We start from the raw sequence: 18,800 nt of genomic DNA, 5'->3' as shown, positions 1-18,800 counted from the left end.
CTTGCACGTGCAAAATTCAGTAGTTTGCTCGTTCCGTGCGACAAACAGTAGTACTTGAGTTACGTACATCCAGTTTCGGCTTCGCAGTATTGGCTAGTCGCTCATAGCATTTCTGGGCTACGAGCGACGAGTTCTAGACTTCTAGAAACAAGCGATCGAGCGACAACACCGAGCGATCTGTTCAAGCGACGGCCCGTTTTGTCGCTCGAAGCCATCGGCCGTCACCGTCGCGCGCGAAATCGCCCTCGTGGAGTATGGAATTAACGCCGAACTCCTCAGAGAGACGCAAGCTCCCGAAATTTTCCATGACTGTCTCAGCAAAACACCACCAAACTACCTTACACCGTGCTTCATGTGTAGCGGCAGCTGTCGGTCCGGACGAACACCATTGTTGACGTCACGAGGCGCCCGACCAATCACAGGCGGAAATGAGGCGCGCGAGCTGGGCGTGTCTGCTACTGCACTTTTCGTCGAAATAAAATATGTTTGCGCTTTCTTCCGCTCAATTTCGATGCGATATTCGAATTGAGAGGGTTGAAAACCACGACGTAGTGCTCTTCACTCATTTTTTTCTGGAAAAGCTTTGAGCTTCCCTTTAAGGAAAGCTTCACGTGAGCAGCCATCCGTGCTCCAGTAGCTAGGGAACGACGAAGCAGTATTGAATTTAGTTTTATCGACTTCACACAATTTACAAAAAAAAATGGAATTGCAAAAATACATCTGGATCCCAAGCCCTAAGCTAGTCGGAATTCATTTAAGTTTAATTATGAAAAGAGCATGTTACACAACAACACAATAGTGACAGAAACAAAAATATTTTTGCTGGCATTACAACACTTGAAAAGAAATAACACGCTTATTTCAATGCAATACTATTTCAAATGTTTCTTGCATTTATACAGGTGAGCTTCGCAACATTGGCATAAATGTTGTTACAATTGTACAAGCAACACATTCACGTATGAACAGACCATAGCGTACAACACCATTATACATGGTGATCAATTCAATATGGTTACTTGTCATGAAAAATGTTTTAGCAGTTAATATATTAGGTAGCTCTATCTTAATAAATGTATTTTCAATGCTTAGGAGAAATTTGTACGCTTTCTTGTTCTAATTCAAGGTTATTGCATGCGGCGACAACAGCTTAAGCTTTCTCTTAACTTAGATATTTTTTCTCTGCTGAGTGAGATAGTTACGACTTTCACAGTGGAAACACAGAAATGTGATAAGCTAGCTGTCTGAATAGTTGGAAGCAATACTAGAATGGACCATTAGTGCAGTTTGATAATCAATTAGAGCGGTGGACGGCATATTTCGGCTTCCGAAGAGATGTAGCGTATGTGCAGTGTGTTTGAATTTGTCATAAAGCGCATTGCTCTTTTTTATTATTATCACTCATTAGATAAATGTGCAGTATGCTTGACCCCAGGTTTGACCCGATTTATAGTTAAAAGATTCGTAAAGTAGAACACCAAGGTATTCTATAAAATGCACTCGGTATAGTGCTGAACTATTTATTGCAGGTGTACATGACTGTTCATTCATAATTTTGCGTGGTGAATTAAAAACAACATACTAGCATTACTTTGTTCGAAAAGAAGCACTTGTGGATATCATCAAGCTCTGTATTCGCACACGTACAAGTATGGTCCGGAGAGTCTTGGGCACATATCAGAGCTGTATCGTCAGCATACATAAATATTGAAAAGTTTTTTACGACGCAAGGTCGTTAATGTTATTCGAGTAAAAATATTAGTCTAACAACTGAGCCTTGAGGTGCACGTACAGTTGTCTCAAGAAATTCGGCCCCGGTGCGAGCTACATGCACTGTCTGTTTACTTCTTTCAAGATTCAAGGAATTCAATTTCAAGATTCAAGGGTTCAAGGAAAAAATCTGGACACATTCGAGGAAAACCATAGAATTCTAGTTTTTTTAATTATCTGTTGTGGTTGACGATATCAAAGGCTTTTTTATGTCCAGAAATACACCCACAGCAGTTCTATCGTCACTTAAGTAGTTGTTAAGTTCAGATAAGGAAAAGATGGCTGTGTCAGTTGACCTACCCATTCTAAGCCCACGCTGACAAGGTGTAAGCATACTTTGGTGGCCTAGGATATACATAATTTGTTGGACTGTTCGTTTTCAAATGCAAAATCTATTGTACTAAGAATGGAGATGAAACGCTAGTTTTCTGGGATGTTCTTATCACCAGCCTTTTGAATTGGGATTATCTTTGATAAATTCAAAAAGTGCTGATACGTAGATCTGTAAAATGATAACTGAAATATTTTTTTAAAGGTACACACAGGAATTTGTCTGAGTCCGAGTCTTCGATACCTGAAAAAGGTATGTTGTTACAAGCAACTGAACATTTGACTGGCATTGCACTATCTAGAGTTATAGTTTCGGTAGATGTTATATTGGTCAATTTAAATGTATTAGCATTGCGGGGAGTGTATGTAATCTATCGTTCGCTGACGGCCTTAGCCATTAACCGAGAACCCACTATGCCAAAATAGGTATTAAACGTCTGAACTAGGGTGTTTAATGATACTTCCAGAGCCTCTTAATCCTGGTATGGTGTAATAGTTTGCATGGGGGCTAAGAATGGAGTTTATACTGGGCCATGTAATTCTGGAGCTACCTCAATTTTCAATAATAAGTTGGTAGAGGATTGAATGCTGTTACTTTATTACGAGCCAATCTGAATGGCTGTAGGAATTCGTCATTATTCTTCTGCATTTTTACATTTGAATGCCTAGGTCGTGCCTCCTAATTTGTTCTAATATGTGTTTGTTCGTCCACTACTCGATCCACGGCATAATTTATAAATTAATTGTCGAGAGATCATCATGGTCTTAAGAAGCCGCCAAATCATCATGGGGCGGCTAATTAAGAGTCTGAATATGTTCCTTCGCTACTGGTTGGGAAAGGCGTCTTAGACCTGCTGCAACTGATCCCTTCCCTCATTCAAATGGGAGCACTAGGAAATTGCAAACAAACTGGTCATTAACTCTTCTTCTAAAGAGTCGGTCATTCTAACCCCGTCCTATATTTTGCCTGTTTGACGTCTCCTGTCTACAGCTGAGGCGGCATATCAAAAGAGGATAAATATGCTGAACTTCTCAGTTTTCAGTTCCAAATGTAGCTTGTAGCGGAACAATCGTGGAAGCAATGGCTTCGTGAATATTTTCTCTCACTTGGAAGCGTTCATTCACGAAAAATATTAAAAAATCGGAGAAGAAGCAAAGGCGACGTTGTGATTATTAAAGAAGAATACGCTTCCAAAGAAAATAGAAAATTGGTGCGGTGAGCAACCGCACGAACTGTAGAGATATCATTGTACGTGCATGTAAAGTTATAATACCCAGTGGCTTAGAGCTGGCCCGTCCTTTGCAGAAAAAGTACCTTTTACAACCCTCCTCCTCCGGCACCGCGGAGTGTGTTAAATAACAGATGAGGAAGACAAGAACAGGGAGTAAGCAGTAGGCGCCAGCGGCCCGCTGGTGACTAGTTCTAACGGCCAGTGTGGATGCTTATGCAGTATTGTCTGGGCAATAAATTACGTTTTGCGCCCTTCTAACGCGAAGCTGTGTGAGGTTGTACGGACTTCAATTTTGAAGCAAATTGGGCCCGACGCAAAAATCAGGACATCTGGCGACTATTTCAGTGACGCTCTCTACCCGTGCGAATCTCTCGGCAATCAAGGTGGCGTTAGCTGACCATAAGCTGAGGCACTCTCTGCGCCTCTCTTCTAGGCGCTTCGTCGCTCAGAAAACGTGCTTTGCGCCATTTCTTTTCCGAAATCTATTTACGCTATACAACGGGGAGCTTACGCATGATGCAATTGCTTGTGGTACACAGTCAAAACATCATGCGCCCAGATGCAAGCGGGAAAACGCCGAATATCTAGCAGCTGGAGAAACGATCCAGAGAAGAGAAGCAAGAGTAAACGCTGCATTTTTATTCTTTAAAACAGAGAAAAGACACATGACGTAGATACAAGGTGGGTCACCGCTTTGAATACTTGACTAGATTCCCATCTGTGGCAATGACTTGCGCCACACGGAGTGGCATCGGTTCGTACAGTGCGTTTACGATCTATGGCCGTGCACAAAGCACTTACCACTCCTCACACACGGCTGATCACAGGGTGCCCTTTGTCACCCTTCCCAGGTTCCGAGACGCAAGTCGGCGTTTGGCGAAATCCCTGAAATTTATGATGCATATAAGGTCCCCTCCGACAGGTGGCTGCTCCGGCGTGCGAACTGCCTGGTCGTCAAGCTGGAACTTTAAACTGCGATCAGGATGAAAAGGGCTCCTGTTACGTTGAAACAGGTAGCATCCATCGTTGAACGGGCCATTATGAAGATATGGAAGCAATTCCTGCTCTATAATGCAACAGCATGCCGACGCCGTGAACTTCCCGTCGATAAGGACCAGCGGAACGAGTTCTCAGTTCATGGCGGCCCACCCAACGACGTGCGTCCTCCGCTGTCCCAGATCCTCTGCGTAATCAGTGGTGAAAACCTGACGAGGGAAGAAAGTGACAAAACGATCAAGGACAGCGTTTATAAAGGAACCGGTTCAAGAGGATGCTGCTTCACTTGAAGCTCGATATAGTAATGTTTGAGTGAAGCGAGGCCGCCACGGAGGTCCTGAAAAGTGCTAGATCTCTATAATACGTATTCTATTCAATATATAAGAAACCTAGCGAAATCAACTGTTATTCCTCTAGAGTAATGAAGTAGGATATACGAAAATAACATGAAAACAGGGGCTTGGGTGCTCAACCTTTCACGGGAGGCGCTCAAAATTTCACGTTGCACAAATATAAAGGAGGTACAGGTAATGCACGCCCTATAACAGTTAAAATAATTGAATTATCGTGTTTTACGCACCGACGGCCACGATACGATCAAGAGTCACACCGTAGTGGGCAAATCCGGATAAATTTTGAGTACCTGGAGTTCTTTAACGTGCACCTTAATCTACGTACACATTTAGAGCAAAAATTGCAATAATAATAGCATTCTATGAAAAGAAAGCTGGAAATTATCTTACCTATATTGTTAATTTGGCGCGAAACGCGTCGTTTTTGGTACCAGTGGCTTAAGCATGTAAACTCATCGCTGAACGCGACATCTTCTCATTCAGCTAAGGTTCATGTTTTCATAGCCTGCGCAAAATTTAGTCTCAGGGTACTCTTCCAATCCGCGTGGTGGTGCTTCTGGGCTGCGACGCAGTTCATAAGCCCTGCTTCCACCAATCTTCTCCGGATGATCAAACGTATATCTTCAGCTGCAGAATGACTCTCGTGCATCTTGCTGGTGTACATGGATGAACAACTACGGTGCCAATAATGCGTCTGTCGACCTTGTCTACCATACACTTAGGCCTTCCGCTAGGTTTTCTGCGATTCACCTTTCTGTTGGGTATGCTTGGATACCACGGCTCACCGCATTTCTTGACCTTTCTGAGAGCCCGCAGATGACCCTTTGCGAAACGCCTTGGATGCTTACATCAGCTATGAGCCTCCTTTCTTTTATTCGAACGCGTGGCAACATTCTTGAAGAAGACAACACGGCGTCTTCAAGCACTCATTCTTTTGCCGTTTCCACAAACGAGATCGTCCAATAGCTACAGCTAACCTGTGCAGGTGATAAGATCTGCCGTGGTCACATCGCTTCAGAGCGATCGCTTATCACTACTGCGCACAAAATACAACAAAACCAAGCAAATAATTGACCCAAATCAAGTGCAACTGTGCCTGCGTTGACAGCAGACGACCTTCTACCATTTGTCCGGTTCACCGGGAAGACTTCAATGCAATGCATCGTTTATTTGCAAGAATTAAGAGCCACCGTCCGACTCCGCTACCACGCTGTGCAACGCCAGACACGCTCTGTGCCGGAACACGGAAGGTCGCAGTGTATTGACTAGAACGAAGGAGTCCTAAACTGTATTTTCTTTCCCGTAGGACTTCAAATTGTTTAAACATTTTTAATTTAATTGGGTGTATACAGAATTCGGTAGACTATTTAAGATAACAACGTAGGCGAAAAACACCCTTATGCTCAGAAAGGTCTCTCAAGGGCCACTTTTCCAATTCAATGCGAGAAGGTAGGCCATTTCGTGTGGCTTAGGTAATTGCGGCAGGTGGGAATCTGATCAAGTATTGAAAAATTTCACCCGCATCTCATTTTCGTCATGTTTCTTCTTTTACGAAGAGAACATACATTGCGTTTATTATCCGTTCTCTCCTTGGCTCTTCACTCCAGCTACTCCGTAATCGGTGGTGTGACGCATTTGTTTGGGCGCATGATATTTGGATTGAGTACCACAAATAATTGCATGATGCGTGAGTTCTACACGTAGCATCCCATAATTCCATTTAAAAGAAAGTGACACAAAGCACGTTTTTCGCCCCGCAGAGCGTCGAGGAGCAAAGCGCGGAGAGCAGAGCCATCCGAGGCCTGCCAGTACACGTGAAGTCGTTTCGTCGCGAAATCCTCGCTCGGGCACTTTCACAGCGACTGCATAAGCGGCACCTCGCGCTCTCTCCCGCGTTCGGGTGCGCAGAAGCTTGAAGAGAGTGAATGAGAAGGCTGGCAGGTAAAACAGGACGCGCGTGCGCAGTACGCGCTCTCGAACTTCGACGCGCAGCCACCAGAAGGCGCGGCGATGCAGTTTAGTCGCCGCTGCCGTGGTCTCTATAATTTTGCACGCGACTGTGCTTTGAAACCAAATACATAAGTTATGCCATCACCGATGCGGCGAACCTTGTCTTTTGCTTTTCCACACATTCTTACAACGAGTACAGGGGGGAGGGTTTGTAAGCGTAATTTTTAAAGTGATCTCGCGAAGCCGCCATTTCTGTGAAAAAAAAAAAAAGAAACCACTACATCGCCTTAGAAACTCGTCAGAGTGCTGTTACTTCCACTGTTGCCAAGACTAATGTGCAGATATCACATTCAATTCAATTGTCCGGTTTAAGGCTAAGGTATAAATCATACGACATAAAATAGACTAATCGGTATTTCTCACACTGTACGGCCAGCGAGGAGTGATTCTTACTTACAGTACAGTCGTGCAACCAGATAAGGCAAATATTTCGGCTTGAATTTGTCACATTTGTGTTCCTAACGCAGGACAATATGAACATGTGTGAACGGAATGCCACGCACACGCGACACCCACTTGGGTCCAATCCTAGCCTTCCATCGAGTGATACAACCGAATGACTGAAATATGCAATGCAAACTCGTCACAACGGTATTCCTCGCGCAAGTGGCGTCTGACGATCCCAGATCATAAAATACGTCCAGGGTTGCAATTGCATGAGGTAAACAGAAAAACGTCAATTAATCTAAATGTTGCTCTTGGTATATTTTCCGTCCAATCAGGGCGATCAAAGTATCATTTGAAGCAGGAACGTCTCTTCAACGTCTATAATTGATCCAAACATCCACGTCTTAAAGTCACGTACATGTTACGTCTCCCGTACGTGGTGTTTTTATGAGAAAAGGCGTGGCTGTTTATTATCATCATCAGCATCATCATCATCCTGGCTACACCCACTGCAGGACAAAGGCCTCTCCCATGTTTCTCCAACTACCCCAGTCATGTGCTAATTGTGGCCAGGTTCTCCCTGCAAACTTCTTAATCTCATCCGTCCTCCCTAACTTTCTGCCGCCCCCTGCAACGCTTCCATTCTTTTGGAATCCAGTCCGTAACCCTTAACGACCACCGGTTATCTTCTCTCCTCATTGCATGCTCTGCCCATTACTTTTTCTTAATTTCAACTAAGATGTCATTACCTCGCGTTTGTTCCCTCAACCTCTCTTCTTATCCCCTTAAGGTTACACCCATAACTCTTCCTTCCAGAGCTCGTTGTGTCGTCCTCAATTTCAGAAGAAGCCTTTTCGTAAGCCTCCAGGTTTCCGCCCCGTAGGTGAGTACTGGCCAGACACAGCTGTTGCACACATTTCTCTTGAAGGATAATGTAAACCTGCTGTTCATGATCTGAGAATGCTTGCCAAACGCACCCCAGCATATTCTTATTATTTCAGTTTTATGATCAGGTTCCGCGGTCACTACCTTCCCTAAGCAGATGTACTATCTTCCCGCTTCCAGTGCCTCGCTACCTATCGTAAACAGCTGTTGTCTTCCGAGACTGCTAAACATTACCTTAGTTTTCTGCAGATTAATTTTTAGACCCCCCCCCCCTGATTTGCCTCTCCAGGTCAGTGACCATGCATTGCAATCGGTCCCCTGAGTTACTAAGCAAGGCAATATCATCAGCGAATCGCAAGTTACTAAGGTATTCTCCATCAACGCTTATCTCCAATTCTTCCCGCTCCAGGTCTCTGAATACCTCCTGTAAACACGCTGTGAATAGCATTGGAGAGATCGCATCTCCCTGCCTGACTGCCTTTCTTTTGGATTTTGCCGCTTTCTTTGTGGAGGACTACGGTGGCTGTGGAGCCGCTATAGATATCTTTCAGTATTTTTATGTACGGCTCGTCTACACCCTGATTCAGTAATGCCTGCATGCCTGCTGAGGTTTTGACTGAATTAAAGGCTTTCTCGTAATCAATGAAAGCTATATATAAGGGTTGGTTATATTTCGCAAATTTCTCTATCACCTAATTGATAGCCTGAATATCGTGTATTGTTGAGTAGCCTTTACGAAGTCCTGCCTGGTCCTTTTGTTGACAAAAGTCTAAGATGTTCCTGATGCTATCTGCGATTGCATTAGTAAATACTTTGTAGACAGCGGGCAGTAAGCTGATCGGTCTATAATTTTTGAAGAATTTTTTTTTATTCTACATGACATGGCTTTTTCATATTTTTTTTTCTTGTCGATCGTGGCTGTTTCTGCCAGGCATTGCTGGTATTAAAGACGCTGGTCAACTTGACCAGCGTCTGTCATCAAAAGTAAACTTTTAGTTGAGCTTGGGCTCGTGTGGGCTCCTACCTATTTCGTCGTTCGTCTTCCACCTCTGTTCGCGATGCTGTTTCGAGTACGCACGTATCACTTGGTTAGGCTGGTAAACATTCTCGCAAGCAAAAGGAAATACCTCCCCTCAAAAGGTAGCCCATACTTTACTACTAAACGCCAGAGCAAATCGAAAGTAAGCCTTCACAGCGTCCATGCGGCAGCTAGTACACCACAGAGCCGCACAATAAATAGTTAAAATCCCACTTGATGGAGAGTGCCAACAGAGATGCGAGCTTGCTAGTGAATCACTCACATATCAATGGGTGTCTCTTGCACGACGCCAAGCTGCTCTTGACGTAGAACACTTTAGCATCTGGGCATTTGCTGTATGCGTAACCTGCGAGAAGGGAATGCGGACAGAAAATGAGATTGCACGGATTCAGAACCTGCCACACACTGCACATAACTACGCACAATGTAGAAGCACACACTACAGGCAAGTAAAGATTTGAGACTCTTTACGAGTGCTGTCTAGAAAAGAAAGAAATGGGTTGCTACGGTAAATGTTAGCTAAGACACGCACAGCGATGTTTCACAGCGGGGAGAAATATTCCCGGCTCTCTCGCAGAACCAAAGATCACGCGACAGTGCATAGCCGATACAAAGCAGATATCGAATCTTTGGGTAGAAGTCCAGCAGCAGGAATGACCTAAAGATACGCCGAGAGCGATGCGAGCGTGAGCGTGCCTGTACGAGTGAGAACATGCACTGCTTCTTTGAAGCTAGCCGCTCTGGCGTGTCTCCGATCACACGTGATATGTGTGCAGAACGTCGCGTACACGCCCTTGCGCGTTTTACGCGGTAGCGTCTGCGCAGTGAGCTAGCTTCACGCACACGTCAATCTTCACGGCGCAAACGGTGCTCGAGGCGACAACGTGCCGAGTGGCGCTCCTTTCGCTTCTGCAAGCAACGCACATTCGGATCGGTCCAGCTCAAAGAGGCAGCAGAGAACGGGGGCATGTTTCGGTTATCGCCAATTAAAATTGTACAGTACGCCTTCAACGGAAACGCGCCGCGCTACATAAAGATGCTTACTGCGGTAGTTTTGGCGGTGATAGGCGATAAGGCGAGCCCGTCGGCGTCTGTGTTCTTTGGCGACGTCGTCACCACACCTCTGTTCATTTGCGCTGTGTATCCGTGTACAGTCACCGCGCGGAAGCTGCGACTTATCGGTTGGCCGTTCTCCGCAAATGCCAAAGAGGCGAAATATATTTTGCGGTGCGCCCCATCATTAGGCGCAACCTAAATCTAGGCGCGCTTAACCGCTACGGCACAAAAGGTGATCACACTAACCGTATGGTATCATGAAAAATAATCATGATGTCCTACGTGCGAAACCAACGATCTGATTATGAGGCAGGTCGTAGTTGGGGACTCCGTAATAATTTTGACTTCCTGAAAATTTTTACGTGCCTACAATGCACAATGGACGAGCGTTTTTGCATTCCGCTCCTGTGGAATGCGCCCGCTGCAGGGGTCGTATTCACGACCTCGAGGCCCAAACTGCCACGGCGGCCGCCATAGTTACGAAATGCGCAAGCGTGACGTGCAACGCCGCCTTCCGGTACGAGTGTGGTACAAAAGTAGCACAGCTGCACACCTGCTGCACAATTATTTGTCGCGGTTCTCATAAGCTCGTAGTGTCTGCCTAAATACCTTGAAAGGCAGCGCCCCTCTTACGTATCGGAACGCGATAACAAGCGCTTAGACGGCCCACGTGAGCCGCTATGAAAGATGGCGTGGCCACTGTACAAAATTATCACTGCTCAGAGAAGTTGATCCTTATGTTCCACATGTGTTCTCTCATACAAATTAAGGAAACGTCATTAGACAGGAACAAACGAAGCAATGCAATTTTACGCACGTGGGGCGCCGCTGCCTCTTCGCCTACCATTGTTTCAAACGAAGTGACGGCGGCAGCGGGCGTTAGTATCGCGCGCTTTCGCTCCGGGGAATGCGGTTTGCTTGAAGAAAGTGAACGGTGTGCTTGACATCTCACGCTTGTCAATGTCAAAATAGAAATAAAAGGCTACGTGCCCAAGAAACTGAGATTGCTTACCTATCTGCAGAAGTTCGGTTGCGACTGTTTCGGGTTGCCTTCTCTCCAACAGCCATAATGACCTCTGCCGCGCAACTCATCAAAACAGCCAGGCTCGCACATCAGTCGAAGACTAGTAGCTGGGTCAGCCAACGACTTCAATGGATAAACGTTCCACTTATCGTCGTTAAAGCATTTCACTAAAACGTGCGTCACAATGTCCGAAAAGAAAAAATACTTTCATCAAAAAACGTGAGGCGTGAACCACCGCACAACGGCAACCAACTGAGTCCGAAAGCCGTTCGCAGCTTCACTATCGTATGGAGTTATAAAAAGCTTTCAAACACAAAATAACCGCCCGGAAACACCACTAATTTATTAAGAATAATTTTTCATCCACTAACCTTCATACAGTTTTAAGAACAACCTAATTTGTAGCGTAAACAATAAATACTAGGACCAAAATATGCGACTACGAAACTAGCGGTAACGATGGGTACTGTTGCAAAAGTGTGCTGAAAACGAAGCTACAGCGGTTGCAACCGCGTGCGCACACACACACACACACACCCGAACGCTACCTTGACGTTGGTAGCACCACCTAGCAATAAAAATTACTACTAATTTTATTATTTTTACAAAAGTAACGCTACTAGAATAGTTTATAGCACCGTTGCAGATGACGAGGTGACAAGTAAGGTATGATAAGAGTCCGTTACCTGTATTTCTTTCATTTCCCTTTCATGTTCTTCTATTTAGCTGAACGTACGGGACCTGTCCTGCAGGCTTGGGAGACGAGAGGACGACAGTTCGGCGACGCACAAATAAATCGAATGCTTCTTGCAAGGCGAGAGTCGGGAGCAGCCGCAGATGCAGCGATTAGCTGCGATACTGTTGCGGCTGTTTCTGAATCAGAAGCTCTTTGAAGTCAATGGTTATGGGCGTCTTGCGCTGGAGTTTGAGGTATAGTAGCGGCGCCTGGTGGCGGCTCGGGAAACGACATCTGGGTCGTACCAGCTTGGGTCGTATTGAGCCCTGGCTGTGGCGAAGCACGTTTCTAGGCCGAGTTTTGCGTCCATTCACACTTTTTTCTGCCCTGTTGCGAGTGCGAAAAAGCTCGCCACTTCTCACAGACCATGCCGACCACGCTGCGAGCTCGCCGCAGCCTATAGTTTAACAAAAACGGACTCTCCGTGTGCCGTGGGACGTAATGCTGGGAGCAGAAGGAATCGGTGACGCCGATCCGGAGAGACCTAGCCCAGCCTCGAAAAGGCGTCACCGTCATTACTTCTGCGTCGTGGGCTGCCATGAACAAGAAGGCCTGAATCCCAACATCAGATTCTACCGTTTTCCTTCAAGGCCTCACGAAGTGGAGCGTCGGGCGCGCTGCATAGCTGCAGTTCGTCGCGCTGAGTAAGCGAAACTTCGCGCCATGCTGACTGCTTCGCCTGTCTTGAAGCTTGCTTGATTATCTGCGTTCTAAATTTCAGTCTTTTGCACCTACAGTCCCGGCAGCAGACCGACATAGCAGCAGGCATGGCTGGTAATTCACGATTCGAGACCCGGCCACAGCGACAATTAACAATTCGACCGATGCGAAGTGGTGAAGTGAGGTGTGTGCAAATGACCACAAATGGCCGGGCTGATTCGGGGACAATTCACTACCCCACTACGAGCAGCACAGGTTAGAGAGTTAAATGTGCTCATACTTGACCTCAAGCCAGCATGTTGAGGCAGCGCAGCAAGGTAGTATTGATTACAGCAGATCGGTGTTCGAGCGCTGTCATTAAAAGCTACATCAAGCGAGCAGCGCACGAGCTCGCGCTGCAGCTCGATTCGCACGTTCGTGCGAGCTCATATGCATTGCATCAGTTATTACCAGTTACTAAAAGGGACAGATGGCCGCTACGACAACGCAGGCATAACTACTTGTTTAGCGGCATGCAGTCAACAAAGATTGCGGGAGGCCTGCCGTTTCGCGGCATGTCGAAAGACCGCTGCCGTCGCGGCGCGTACGATCGTGCGCTCGAGCAGTTCGTACATTGCGGCGCGTACCGTCGTGTGCTCGAGCAGTTCCGTACACATGATATCTGCTTATCGCTGCTGTGAATTCATTTATAGCAAGCATTTCCTCGCGTTTGTGCGCCTGAATCTAGCAGCGTGCAAACCTTACCTGAAGTTCCACTTCGTACGCGACTCGCTTCACTTGCGATTGACACCGCGCTAAAACTTCGCCGCTTAATTCTTGAACGGCGTACAGGTATTCGGCACTGCATAATTTCTTGCCTTTATGCAGCGTGCCACCCCCGGCAAATATCTTCGGCGCCCGATATTCGCTGCAGGCCGTGATACAACACAACCGAAAGTGGCGGGTCCATATTGTAAACGTGCTTTCCGAAGCAGACGACCGAGCTTGGTACGACCCATTTTAGGACAGAGGGCGCTTTTTAGCACCTTTTTCGCAGCGCCCCCTGGGCAATGCAAGAGCCCCATAGCGGCTGCGCGCTGCGATCTCAAAGCGTGTTCGTTGTCTGATCTCTAGTACCACGGCCGTTGGATAAAAAAAGCTATATTTGCTTTCCGGACAGAGGGTGCGTCGCAGGAAATTCGAAGATCTCTCGCGTGAATATTTGCAGCGACTGCGCCGCTTGCATCCTACGGTTCCCACAGTGCGTCCGATGCTCGAAGGTAGCGTCGTCGCGTGTCGGCGCCTGTCTTATCGCCGGCCGCGTTGCCGCCGTGTCTACTTTTGGCGAACTCCACATGCGCATAGTCACCGTGCTTGCGAGTGAACTTGCATTCTTCTGCTCCCCGAAACGTGCTCATTTTGGATCGTACCAATTGCTATGTCATCTAGTGTATGTTAAAACGACGATGGCATTTGTACACCGGCGAAGAAATAAATCGTTATGAACTTGGGCGGTCATGAAGCTAGTCTAACGCTGCAGTATTTGCAGAGCGAAAACGGCTGCGAAAGTGGGGCGGTCCCGGAGATAGACACTTGAAAGCGCCAGCTGCAGCGACAGCACGAGGAAGTGGCACGCTGCGCACGCGCCAAACATTTCAGAACTTACTGGCTTTCGAACGAGAGAAGCACGCCCGCGTTCGTAGCTTAATGGTTAGAGCACCGGGCTCGACCGCCGACGTTCAATGCCACGCCATCGGTCACAGAATATTTTCTTTTTATGAAAACGAGGCGAAACAAGAACCTACCTGCCGCAGAGTGACAAGAATGAGGTTGGAACGCTTCGCATTAAATTTTTGGAATGTCTTCATATGCGAGTCCTAATTATTGTATACGGGACTTAACTGGTACCCAACAAAAAAGCAACTACAAAAATCAATACAAATTACCCAATATATTGTTTATTGAGAACTCTCAACGGTAATATTGCTGTGCAAGTATTGAGCGAACTCAATTGCTTTTGAAATTTGTTGAAGTCCGTTGTTTCAACAATTCCCCAACGATATATCAATGGTTAATCAACAGTCATTTTTGTACGGGCTATAGCTTGAGATATGTTTACCTTCAACATTTTATTGTTTTCTACATCTGACACAAATTAAAATATTCCTTAAACAAAAATACATTGCCAGTATCAACTGATAGGATTTTGAGACAACGTTTTCTTTAAATTGGTATTGTGCGTAATTTTCGCTGTCTTGTACGCTATTTGCAGACAGACATGGATATTCCCCAGACTTTGTGCTCCGGACGACGTTGTATCAGTTCAATCCTACAACTTCACCTTGCTTGCCGGTAATGCTACACAAAACCAAAGAAGTGGGAAAGAATATAACATATTGTGAAGAGGAATATCCAACAAGACATTGGACTCCCAATCCCGTTCCCCTGTGTAGTACCCTTACTGCGGGATCTTTAAGAAAGAAGAATGAAATGAAATTCTGTTATAGTCTTTTATCTCCGCAAAATATTTTGCGTGCTTGTCCTGACCCTGTTTGTTAATTACAGAAGATTACTTACTCAAGATTGATGACTGCATACGAAATATGAAAGCAGTTTAGTAACGTGGTATTAGACTAAAAAGAAACTCGAACAGTAATCAGCAAAGAAAGAAGTCCTCATGTTCTGTTGTTCAAATGCTAATTTTCTAAAAATCAGCCAAGAAACCATTTGGCCACACATGTTGCAGAAATAGTATCGGTTGGGCAAAGGAAAAGATATATTCCACAACCCACCAATATGAATGAAATACTTTATGGTGATTCCAGACCATGTATGGACAACCTTCTATATTATTCTGAGCATTCTAGGTGATCATACAAGTTTGTATACAGGCGATTTTCAAACACAAATAGTACGCTTAATACATTCAACAGCCCTTCGACTTGGCATCTAGTCTAGTCGAGTCATTGGTAGCAGAGGTGGCGCTAAAATGTAATCAATTACGTTAGTCTGCTCTTTTGTCCTGCTCTACCTGCAATATTTTTTCTTTACCAGTTACCATAAAACATCGTAGTGAGAACTCTCCGCCATCTGTGGCGTGCTTAATTAGAGTTCTTCGGTTGTTTATCCAGGTATTTCTTTATTATTTAACGATTAGAACAGTAAACCCGCTCCACGAACGCAGTAAACTCTGGAATCACTTCAGTCTTTTTTGTAGGTAAGGGCTTTAGAAATAGGTAAGGACTTTATGTAAGGACTTTAGAAATAGCGCACACAAAACAGGGCGAAGCAGCGTGTGTGTTTATGTGTATCGCTGTGTCCCCCTTTTATGCAGTGTACGTCAGGGTGCGCCTAGAACATTTAGCAGAAGAAATTGTGAAACAACGAAAATATTAAATATCTTTTTCCGTGACATGCAAACACAACACTTTTATCATATGCATCGGCTCTGATGCGTTGATGAACCATTTAATTTCTCCAATGCTTGATCTTTTCAGAGAACCTATCAACTCTCTGATGACTGCACAGTTACAGCCATAGTGTTGACGTAATATTTGCTATAGCTCCCGGTATCCTTTCCTGGGTAAAAGAGCATATTGACGACCATGATAGCCCACACCTAAACTCCGCAGTTCATTCAGTGTTTCTGAATTTGATATGATTTAGAGTATCAAGAGCATTATTTAGAATCGCATTAGCATCTATGCTTCTTTCTTTAATTGCGCATATATATATATATATATATATATGTGTGTGTGTGTGTGTGTGTGTGTGTGTGTGTGTGTGTGTGTGTGTGTGTGTGTGTGTGTGTGTGTCTGTGTTTGTGTGTGAAGGTTGTGGGTTCGGTTCCCACCTGCGGCAAGTTGTTTCTTCATCCACTTTAATGTCCATGAATTTACCGTTTCTTTATTTCATTTATTAAGCACAAGTAATTTCCCCTATGTTGTCCTTGGTGTCAGTGTTTGTTGGCTTCTTATGATATGACTAATAAAAATCGGGCCCGTCGGTTAACCCCCTTTCTTCTCGTTTATTACATAACGAGGGTCTCGAATCCGGCAACATTGATGCCTTCAGGTAGCATATGTGGGTTTATTGACCAGTTGCCTTCACCCTAAAAAGATCACGTTCTCGTGACGCCTGCGGCAAAAAAGACGTTCCACGTCCGCCGCCAAGGTTTGTGAGTGGTGGCGCTGGCTAACACTCCCAGGGTTCTACGAGGACACATAAATACCCAAGAAAGTGGGTGGGAAAACGACGCCGCGGTAGCTCAATTGGTAGAGCATCGCACGCGAAATGCGAAGGTTGTGGGTTCGGTTCCCACCTGCGGCAAGTTGTTTTTTCATCCACATTAATTTGCATGAATTTATCGTTTCTTTATTTCATTTATTGAGCACAAGTAATTTCCCCTATGTTGACCTTGGTGTCAGTGTTTGTTGGCGTCTTATGGTATCACTAATAAAAATCGCGCCCCTCGGTTAACCCCCTTTCTTCTCGTTTATATACATATATATATATATATATAAGGAATCCAGCGAACACAGACACCAGGACAGCATAGGAATAATTACTTCTACATATTAGTTGAATTAAAGAAATGCTAAATTAATGGAAATCACACTTGATGAAATGATAACTGGCCCCACGTGGGTTACGAACCCGCGTCTTCGCATTACGAGTGCGATGCTCTTACCGATTGAGCTACCACGGCAGTGTTTTGTAATCCATTTTCTGGGGTATTTATGCTTCACTACAACAAATAACCCTTAAAGTGTTAGCCAGCGCCACCACTCACTAGCTTTGGAGGCGGATGTGGACCTCCTTTCGCCGCATGCGTCACGTGTACTTGAACTTCTTCAGAAAAGGCAACTGGCCAACTAACCCGAAAATGCTAACTGAAGCGATCAATGCTACCGGGTTCGAGACCCTTGGTATGTAAGGAACAAGTTGGGAAATATATATATATATGTACTGATAGTACGCGTTCAGGGTTAGACGCGCTCCGCGCTTTATATGAATGCACAGCAGCAGGCAACGGCCAAGCGTAGAGAGCGCGATTGCAAGACATGCTTTCTCATTGACCGAACATTTCGTTTCCGTTTTGTTGAGAGTGCGGCTGGCGTAAGATACGACGTACTCTCTGTAGCCAGACTTACGGTGGGCAATGATAGCGCCGAGGCCTGCTCCACTAAAGCTGGTGTAGCTTTATTTAATAGCGTCCGAGCCCTGTGGCATAGAATAGTTGGGTGTATCAGAAGATGGCACAATGTGGCAAACGCGTCTTCGCTAGCGGTAGGTCATGCCTAGATGTCTTGGCTGTTGGCAAGCCGCTGCATTGAGCAGCTTCGTTAATTACGGAAACAAAATTACGCACGAATCAGCAAAAGTACCAGCGCAGGTCTATAAAGTTACGGAGTTCTTTCAGCGTAGACGGCCTGCGGAAGTCAGAGACGGTGTGAAACTTTGCAGAGCTGGGAATAACACCATCTGTGCAAGTAAAATGGCTTAAGATGGCAAACCGGCGCGCGGCAATGTGGGACTTTTTCAAATTGAGCTCCAGTCCAGCCTCTGAAAGGCAAGTCAGGACGCTTGTAAGGTAGCTCAGATAGGAGCGAAAGTCCTTGGAAAAGACTACGACCTAGTCCATGTAGCAAAGACACGTGCGCCATTTGAGTCCTCTACGAATGTTGTCCATGAGACATTCGAAGGTAGCAGGTGCGTTACAAAGGCCGAAAGGCATTACGTTAAACTCATATAGACCGTCTGGCGGGATAAACGTACTTAACCTTCCATTGCACGCAGCCGTAGCAGCACAGCAGAGGGAAGCAAGCCAATCGCCAGACGCCGGCACAATCCTCGTAATTCTACTTTACTACAATATCTGGGACCCACGGAAACCCTCTGAACTTCTGCATGTTCTCCGCCTCTAGTCAGCAAATTGGATAACAAGAACCTGTCGTGGTAGGTAATGCTATTCGCTTTGAAAGAAAACAAATGTACATGCAAAAAACAAGTACAGCGTTTGATTTGGCTGCAGAAACGAGGTTGTGACTCACCGCTCGATGCTTGCGTCGGCGGCTACGAAGATATGACGGCGGGAGGTTAAAATACAGTCATAATCTAATAGTTTTACCTTCGTTTACCCATGTGAACGAAAGTAAAACTATTATATTATTAGTTGTTGACAATGACATTCATGTTGCCTTCGACGTTTCTCGTATTCACGCTGTTCCTCGGGAGCCCTAACTATGCGTGGCCTAGCCATAGTACTGCTGCAGTGTCACCGTCTACGAAAGCTGCACTCGGGGCCGTTCAGCCAGCATGCAAATTATGGAATTTGCCTAAA

At 45.5% G+C, this 18,800-nt stretch overlaps 1 long non-coding RNA gene across 1 annotated transcript; it reads left to right on the top strand.

The window, feature by feature from the left end:
• The first annotated feature begins 2,304 nt into the window (after positions 1–2,304).
• LOC140219319 (uncharacterized) lies at positions 2,305–14,971 on the top strand. Its single transcript, XR_011895509.1, has 2 exons — positions 2,305–2,353; positions 14,730–14,971. It is a non-coding gene; the product is annotated as an uncharacterized lncRNA (long non-coding RNA).
• The last annotated feature ends 3,829 nt before the right edge of the window (positions 14,972–18,800 follow it).

Source organism: Dermacentor andersoni, chromosome 7 (assembly GCF_023375885.2).
Source record: "Dermacentor andersoni chromosome 7, qqDerAnde1_hic_scaffold, whole genome shotgun sequence".
Lineage (NCBI taxonomy): Eukaryota > Metazoa > Arthropoda > Arachnida > Ixodida > Ixodidae > Dermacentor > Dermacentor andersoni.
This window is presented reverse-complemented; position numbering and strand designations above follow the sequence as displayed.